Genomic DNA, 9,166 nt, shown 5'->3' with positions numbered 1-9,166 from the left:
TGTCTCTGACTCACTCCTTGCTCGTATGCAATGAGTGACCCAAGGAAATTATCAATAGAGTAAACATTAAGATCTTTAAATTTTGTGATAGCAGTTATCTTTGCATCATAGGAACTAGATAAGCATCTAAGAATCTTATTAACTTTCTCAGAATTTGAAATCTCTCTACCTAATGCATGCATGGATGTCACGATTTGGGTGAACCTAGTGTACATGTCAGATATTGTTTTGTTAGGTTTCAAACGGAAGAGTTCATAATCATGCAACAGAATGTTAAGCCTAGACTGTTTTACTTCATTTGTTCCTTCGTATATCATGCACAGTCTATCCCAAATCTCCTTACTAGAAGCACATATAGAAACTCTCATATAGTCCTCAAACTTTAATGCACAAAAAAGCAGTTTAAACATTTAGCATTCAACTGGGCTAAATCCCTGTCCTCATTGGTCCATTCAATAAAAGGTACTTGAGTTTTCACTCCATTAACAATTTTAAATGGTGCAACATATCCATCATTGACTAACATCCATAACTGGTAATCAATAGATTGCAAAAATGTAGACATCCTAATTTTCCAGAAATCAAATGGAATGTTATCAAAAAGTGGTGGACGGGTTATTGAATAACCAAAATACGACATGATCATTTTTTCAAGGTTTTCTAAAACGTTATTTTTGAAAGAAGACTCTCATACCAATTGAAATTACTAGATGGACAAGAGGGGGTGAATTATGAAAACTTTATAGCAATAATTAAAACCTAAGCAGGAGTTCTAATTTTTTGATGATTTTAAAATTTTAACATGAAAATTTAAACAAATTCTAAGGCAAACAATTGAACTCATCGTGCAACAGTATAATCTTTTTCTTTCACAAGTATTCACCAAGAAAATATTATAAAAATAAAAATGCACACAAGAATAAAAACTGAAAAGGAAAAAAGCACACCGAAATTTTTATAGTGGTTCGGTCAAACCATGACCTACGTCCACTCCCCAGAGTCCTCCGCTCCGGGAATTTCACTACAAACTATAGCTCTCTTTTTGCCCACTTCGGCAAGGCGGAGAAGCCCTTACAATACTCCCTTTCACCAACCCGGTATGGCAGAGTGCCAAGCACTGTTTTCACCCTCCTAGTGACAGTAGAAAACCTTCTCATTTTTCTCCCTCCTGGAGAAGGCAGAGTACCTTCGAGGTCACGGATGTAGAAGAGTCTCCCCCTTAGAGAGACTCCCACAAGTTCTTCCTGGGTCACAGGAGGAGCAAGATGCAACAAGATCGGAGCAACCGTTATGATCTCGCTCACACCTCTTCTCCCTTACCAAGCTCACCTTCTCCTTCCTCTCTCAACACCACAAAACTTCTCAAGAGCTCTCCCAAGGATTTCCTCTCTAATCACGTTCTCCTCTTCTGTCTCTCTATCAAAATATGGCAATTTTGACAACTTAAAACAGGCTCCAAAATCCCTGAATTTGCAAAATAGCCATTACAATCATACAATATGATTAGTCATCATACAGAATGATATGTATAAACAGGCTTCGTCCTTGTACAAACGTGTACGAACAGTTCAAAATATCTCATACAGTATGATAATAAATCATACGGTATGATCCTCAAGATTATTGATCGTACAGGACGATAGCTGGGACGATCAAATGTCATCTCTGTTCATCATATTGTACGATATACATCATCCAGTACGAATGGTCGAAATCAAGGCATCGTCCAGGATGAATTTCGAAACGATCAAATGTCATCTATGTTCATCATCTTGTACGATATACATCGTACTGTATGATGAGGCAAAAAATAAAGGATCGTCCAGGACGATCTCCGGGATGATCAGAATTTGTCTCTGTTCATCGTATTGTTTGAATAAGGTCGTACAATATGATATTCAATTTGAAATTAAGCCTTGAATTATTCCACTAATCACGGGTTAATTTAAGTAAGTATTTAAAATAAATTGTACAGTACGAAGAACTTTGTCTAGTACGAACGGCTGAGAAAACTTACTTAAGTTAATTTGACGGTTAGGGTTTTGGATTTGGAACACATTGTACAGTACGATATAAATCGTACGATATGAACTATTCATAGAAAATAGTTTTGCCAACTCAGGTCGTACGGTACGAAATAAATTCGTACAGTACAATCACCAGAGAAGGAAAATCTTCATTTTTACTTTTAAAACCCTCTCCCTCTGTGTGTGTGCATGGTTGCTCAGACTTACATGCTATTTATGGCCAGACTCAAGAAAATAAAAAAATAAAATAAATAACAAAATACATTATCATACTCATACTCCTAATCTAACCATTCTTGATTCTTCATGTCGTCCTAAGTAGCTTGTGATCATCCTGAAATATTAGTACTCACGGACAATAACCAATAATAAATGATATTCAATGAATAGTAAATTAGACAACATTATTTGTCATCATCAAAATCTCAAACTCGGGGTCATGGGTCGCAACATGAATTTATTAAGGAAATTCACTACCCCACTTGGTTAGAGAACATCATCATGGTTGAAAGGCAAGTAGTGCCTATAGAATGTCTGTAGACTATATAGATCTCAATAAAGACTACCCCAAGGATAGTTTTCTGCTTCCCCTTATTGACGAGTTAGTTAATACCACCATAAGAAATTAGATGCTAAGCTTCATGGATGCTTACTTTGGATACAATCAAATATAGATGGATCATATTGATGAGGAGGCAATAACTTTTCAAATATATAAGGGGATGTACTGCTATCTAGTAAAGCTATTCGGGCTCAAGAATGCTTGAGCAATATATTAATGCCTGATAAATAAAGTTTTTAAGAAACTTGGGCGCACTATAGAAGTGTATATGGGTGATATGATAGTTAAAAGCCTCAAGAAATTTAGTATATCTCAGATTTGGAATAATACTTCTGCCTCTTTTGATATTACAACATGTACCTCAACCCCTCCAAATGTGCATTCGGAGTTATCTCAGGAAAATTTTTGGGATTCATGGTTACCCACCAAGAGGTTGAGGCCAATTCTGAAAAGATCGAGGCACTAAGGGACTGGTACCCCGAGAAATATCAATGAAGTTTAGAGATTAAATGGAAGGATTACGACACTCTCTTATTTCCTTGCTCTCTCATGAGATAAATATCTACCTTTCCTCATGATCCTCAGAGGTGATTGTAGCTCAGGATTTCAGTGGACTAACGAAAACCAGCAGACTTTCGAGCAGTTTCGAACTTATCTAGCCTCACCTCCACTACTCTTAAAGCCAGTTCCAGGGAAAGTGTTGCACATATATATAGGCGTCTCCTCTCATGCTATAAGCTCGATCATAGTTTGGATAGACATTATTGTTTAACACCTTGTCTATTATATTAGCATGGCACGTTTTTGAGATAGAAGCACGCTACTCATTAGCAGATAAGACAGCCTTATTGTTAGGCGTCTCAGCTAGAAAGTTATATCCTTATTTTCTAGCACACATGATTAGGGTCTATATAAACCTACCATTTAGGTTCATTCTTCAAAAACTTGAGGCATCCGGAAGATTGATCAAATGGTCAATGGAGCTTAGAGAGTTTAACATCCATTTTTTATCTATACCCAAAATCAAGTCACAAGTTCTTACCAACTTTATAGTGAAATGTAATAACCATACCACTGACAAACCACTAGATATGTCTCATTATTCCTCATGTTAGACCTTATATATCATTCGAGCTTCTAGGAATTCTGGTGCCGGTGCTAGAATCTTATTAATCTCCCTATAGCAAATTACATTTGAATACGAACTTAGATTGATATTCCCAACAACAAATAATGTTTCCAAATATGAGGCCCTGATCATCGGATTGAGGTTGGCAATCGATTATGAAGTTTATGACTTGGTGGATCACACCAATTCTTAGATAGTCACCTCTCAGGTGGAGGGAGAATTTGATACCCATAATTCAATGTTGGCCTAGTACTGCCAAATAATTAAAATAATGAAGCATCAAATCATTCATGTCCTTCGAGAACAAAACACACAAGCAAGCGCTCTCTCCAGACTGGCTACTTCTATACTAGTTATGTTTTTAAAATAAAGTGTGTTTAAGAGATTCACTTTTAAAGTGTTCAAGGCCCATAGTTTATAAAATCAATCGATTAGTCAAAATATGCTTATTGGATTGATCATATTTTAACTTTCTTACAAGATGGAGTTCTTCATGAAGACCCAATGGAGATAATGTAACTTCGGAGGCAAGCGACAAATTTCACTATTATTAGTGGAGATTTTTACAAATGAGCCTTCACGGGGTCATAGCTTAAGTGTCTTCCCCCTTCGAAATCAAAGTATGAACTACGGGAAGTGCATTCAGGTATTGGTGGAGAGCATTTGGGTGGAAAGGTGTTAACCAATAAGATCATAAGGCACTAGTTTTGCTAGCTCACGATGAAGCATGAAGCACTAGAGTTCATATCAAAGTGCAATATTTTCCAATTACATTACAACCTCACCCATTTTCCTGCCATCGAGATCTCAGCATTATATAGTCCTTGGCCTTTTACCCCATGGGGGATAGATATAATGGGACCCTTCCCTATAGCCACCAGATAGTAGAAGTTCATCATCTTGGTTGTGGACTGTTTCATCAAGTGGGTAGAGGTCGAACCTCTAGCAAAGATCACTAAAGCTAATGCCAAACAGTTCTTATGGAAGAATATAATATATCATTTTGACATTCTAACAAAAATTATCACTGATAATGGAACTTAATTCACTAGAAAGGTCTTTGTAATATTTTGTAAATACCTTCTTATACAACTGGTATATATAGTCATAACCTATCCTTAGATAAATAGACAAATGGAGGTCGCCAATCAAACTATACTGAAAGAATTGAAGACAAGACTATAGAAAGATGGTGGGCAATGGGATGATGAACTCCTAAATATCCTCTGAGCCTATCGTACTACGGCTAGAACTTCAATAAGAGAAACCCCATATAACCTAAGTTTTTGCACATAAGTTATTATTCCCGTTGACATTGGAGTCCCAAGTCATAAAGTTCAAACTTTTGACTTTAATGACAACAAGGAAAAGCTTAGATACAACCTAGACCTCCTTTCAAAAATAAGAGACAAGGAGATACTTAACGTTAGTGCATATCACCAAAACATTATTCGTCATTATAATCGAAGGATAAAACCCTGACGTATTTTAATTGGATATTTAGTCCTGTGTAGCGTCGAGGCAATAGGAAAAGGCCCCCCAACATAACAAGCTCCCATTATTGGATGACTAATCCCAGGGGAATTTGATCTGACCTCTTCCATATATGTTTAAAAGCATCAAATAATGCTTTAATCAATAACCTTAAATAGGTCAAACATCCTAGGTTGTTATCACTTAATTTTAATATCCTTATTTTGAGGCATACACACTCTTTGTTGCACCTCAATCACTGGATGGTCAGTCCTAAGGGGATTCAATTTGACCTCTTCCGCATAGGTTTAATATCATTATAATGCTATAATCAATAACCTTGGAAAGGGTCATTTAGATCTTGAAATCCTTGATTCGAAAAGCATGAATCTCAAACACTGGATGTTCGGTCCCAAAGGGGATCATATCTGACTTCTTCCACATGGGTTAAAAATGTATAATGTTGCAACTAATAACCTTGGATAAATTAAATGCCTTAAAAAAAGAGCATAAAATAAAATTCACTTGAGATAAATAAGTGAATTGAAATGCTTACTAGTCAGAAAAAAATATTAACAACTCTCTACTAAATCATAGAAGATAATATATATGAATCTAAACACCTAATACATAATGATAACTAAGGAAGATAAAGCAATACAACTAGTATAACATAATAAATTAAAAGCACTACTAAATATTTATAATCTCATCATCATCCTCAAGGGAAAATGTCTTTTATGGCTCAATATCTATCTCTGCACCATTAAAATCTAAAGGAGAGTCATCTGAAGTATGGCTGGGGGTCACCCCTTCAACTTTAACTTCGATCAACAGTTGTATCAAGCGAACTCCATTCAAAAAGCCATGGATGAATCTCTCATCAACACACTACTTCTCCAAATCCTTCACTTCTACATCATAAATATGATCTCGAGCCACCTGAACGTGATCCTGGATGAGGGTCTTAAAAGCTATAGACTATTTGAAATCTTTGATTACTCTCGAGGATTCAAAGCAAGACAAAGTGGCCTCCTTCTTGGCTATAAGAATCTAAGACCTCTTATTCTCCACCTCGAGCACCACTATCTTCCCTACAGAGGCCTTTTGATCCTTTAAAAGTTGGGTGATTATATATTGTGGCTCCACCAGGTCAATTTAAAGCCAATTTGTCTGCTGATTTTGAAGAGACGCAGAGAGCATTATATTGGCCAACTCAATCCTACACTTGCATAACTCCTCCTCTAATACTTTTGCCTCTTTGATCTTATGATCGTACTTCTTCTTATACTCTTCCTAAAGATATTTGACCTTCTTAAATTTATTATTCTATTCGTTCAAGGCCTCAGTAAGATCAGTTTCAAGCAATGACAACTGAAATAAGAAAGAAAGGTGTGTTAGAAGATGTCCTAAAAAAAGCATTAGGAAGATATTACTCGCCAAGTTATCAGCTTTGTGGCATCTGATAAATTTATGGCTTAAGACATCCCCAGGGATACAAAACTTGGTGGTGGTAAGAGTCAGGTGGAGCCTTACTAGTACTCGTCACAGTCCCCCTAACTTTTTCTTCTTCAACATAACCTGGGGTTCTTTACCTCTTGCCTATTGTTTAGGATCCACATTTGAAGCTGGGATAGGGGGCTTGGGAACCTTGGAAGACAACTTCAGCATCTGTATCCCAACATAGAACGATAACTGACCCTGATAATAACTCTTTTTTTATATATGTATTCAAGTAACGAACATCATATAAAATATATTTGATGTCGGGAACCTTTGTTGAGATTCGTTCACAATGAATTAGGTTGTTAAGCCTAAGCTTATGTCCCAGTGGCTTACCAAGAGGGGGGTGCAATGGTAATTAAAAAATTTGAACCCTCTTTTTAAACTTTGGAAATTAAAACTTAATTGTTAGTGAATTTTTTAGAAAAAGATTTTTCAATCACAAGTTGTAAATGATAAACAAAATAAAAAGTAGAAAAGTAAAGAACACCAGATTTATAGTGGTTCTGTCAAAACCAGACCTACATCCACTCCCTGGAGGCACCCTCTGAGTATTGCACTAATACCACTAGTGACTCTCCTTTAGCACCCACAGCAAGGCAGAGAAACCTTTACAAAAACTCTTTCCACCACTACCCGGTGCGGCAGAGAATCGTCTTCCTTTTATACTATCCCCAGTGCTGGTAGAGAACCATCCATCCTTTTACACTCTCCTAGTGTGGGCAGAGAACCCTTCATCCTTTCACACTCTCCTAGTGTGGGCAGAGAACCCTTCCGTTGTTCACACTCTCCAAGTGTCGGCAGAGACCCGGATCTCCTTGACAAATCTCCTCACAAGAAATATAGAAGGAAGAAAGAAAACAGTGCAGTAATCCTAAATCATAAGTAGAGATTCTTACCTTTGAACACCAAGCGAAGCCTTCACGCTTCAGTGGTAAGAATCCTCCTTTAAATGCTCTCTCACACTCTCTCCTTAACTCTTCTTTCAATAGGCATGAAGATCAAATGGCAAAAAGATCTGATGGCAGTCTAAATTGCACTATATATAGGAGAGACAAAAAAAAACCATCCAAAACTGCAAATGTTTCAAGTCAACACGAAATGGATCATCTCGTACGATCGTGGATCATCCTGGATGATTTTACTTAAAGTGTCGGAAATGATCCTGATGTATATTGGTACGAACTATGTTTGTACACGATCATCATCCCATACAAATTAGGTTCGTCCGGTACGATCAGTTATACCATAGGTCTGCTCCCTAATAACTGCAGGATGTAACCAACTGTGGTAAGTCAGTTCACATCGTCCTGCGACGAATAGGACTTCATCTGGACGAAATTTTTATAGAGAGCAACTCGTCATGGAACGATAATGAATTTCGTCTGAACGAAATTTTTACATAGAAGAATTCATCCTTGGATGATTTGGATTTCGTCTGGACGAAATATTTATAGAGCCCAAGTCGTCTTGGTACGATTATAGATTTCATATGAATAAAATTTTTATATAGAAGAATTCATCCTGGGATGATTTGGATTTTGTCTGGATGAAATTTGTATAGAGCCCAAGTCGTCCTAGCACGATTATAGATTTCGTCTGAACGAAATTATTATTGAGCCTAACTTGTCCTGGGATGAAAATAATGTCGTCCTGGACGATCAGGACTTAGAAAAATTTCCTCAACTCCTCTTCATTCCATTGCTCCTACGAGGAGATAACTGACCTGATTGTCCCGTATGAACTAGGATCGTCCCGTACAATCAATACAAATTTTGTAAGATCTCCTTAAGTGTGTGTGTGTGTGTGTGTGTGTGTGTTTTTATTCACTCAAGTACAATCACTCCCTCTCAATTCAAAAAAATAATTTAAAGCTTCAATTCGCAAAGGATTGTATGCTGAATTCGATTTGAAGTCTTCATAGTTTGGAGTTCAATTTTCCTGAAATATTAGTACACACAAGGGCAAAAACAAATCTTCTAAAAAGTGTTTGGAGATAACTACACATAAAATAATAATATTTGGAATCATCAAAACTATATAAGTTGCAAGAATGTAAAACATGCTAATAGCAACTCTCTTAACAATCTCCCCCTTTTTTATGATGGCAAAACAATTATTGTTTGTAGGATTTTAAATTCTAAGAATCTCCTAAACTCCCTCTGAATTGATGAATGCATGAAAATAAGGAGGCACTGATTCAAAAATTATTTTTATTTTTCTCAAAAATTTTATACAAAACAAAATAACAACATAATCACAAAAACAAAATAAACACAAATACTAACACAAGATACAAGACTCACAAGACACAATTCAACAAACAATTTCTCCCCCTTTTTGACAACAGCAAAAAGTGAAGAAAAAAAAGACTTGAAATGTAAGCAGAGATTTAAAAATCATTTGATAATATAATCTTAACAGTGATAGAAATAAGTATGCAAATAAAATTAAAACATTATGAAAATCATA

The sequence above is a fragment of the Dendrobium catenatum genome, unplaced genomic scaffold (genome assembly GCF_001605985.2).
Source record: "Dendrobium catenatum unplaced genomic scaffold, ASM160598v2 fragScaff_scaffold_880, whole genome shotgun sequence".
NCBI classification, from domain to species: Eukaryota; Viridiplantae; Streptophyta; class Magnoliopsida; order Asparagales; family Orchidaceae; genus Dendrobium; species Dendrobium catenatum.
The sequence above is the reverse complement of the archived record's forward strand: the minus strand, read 5'-3'. Positions refer to the sequence as shown.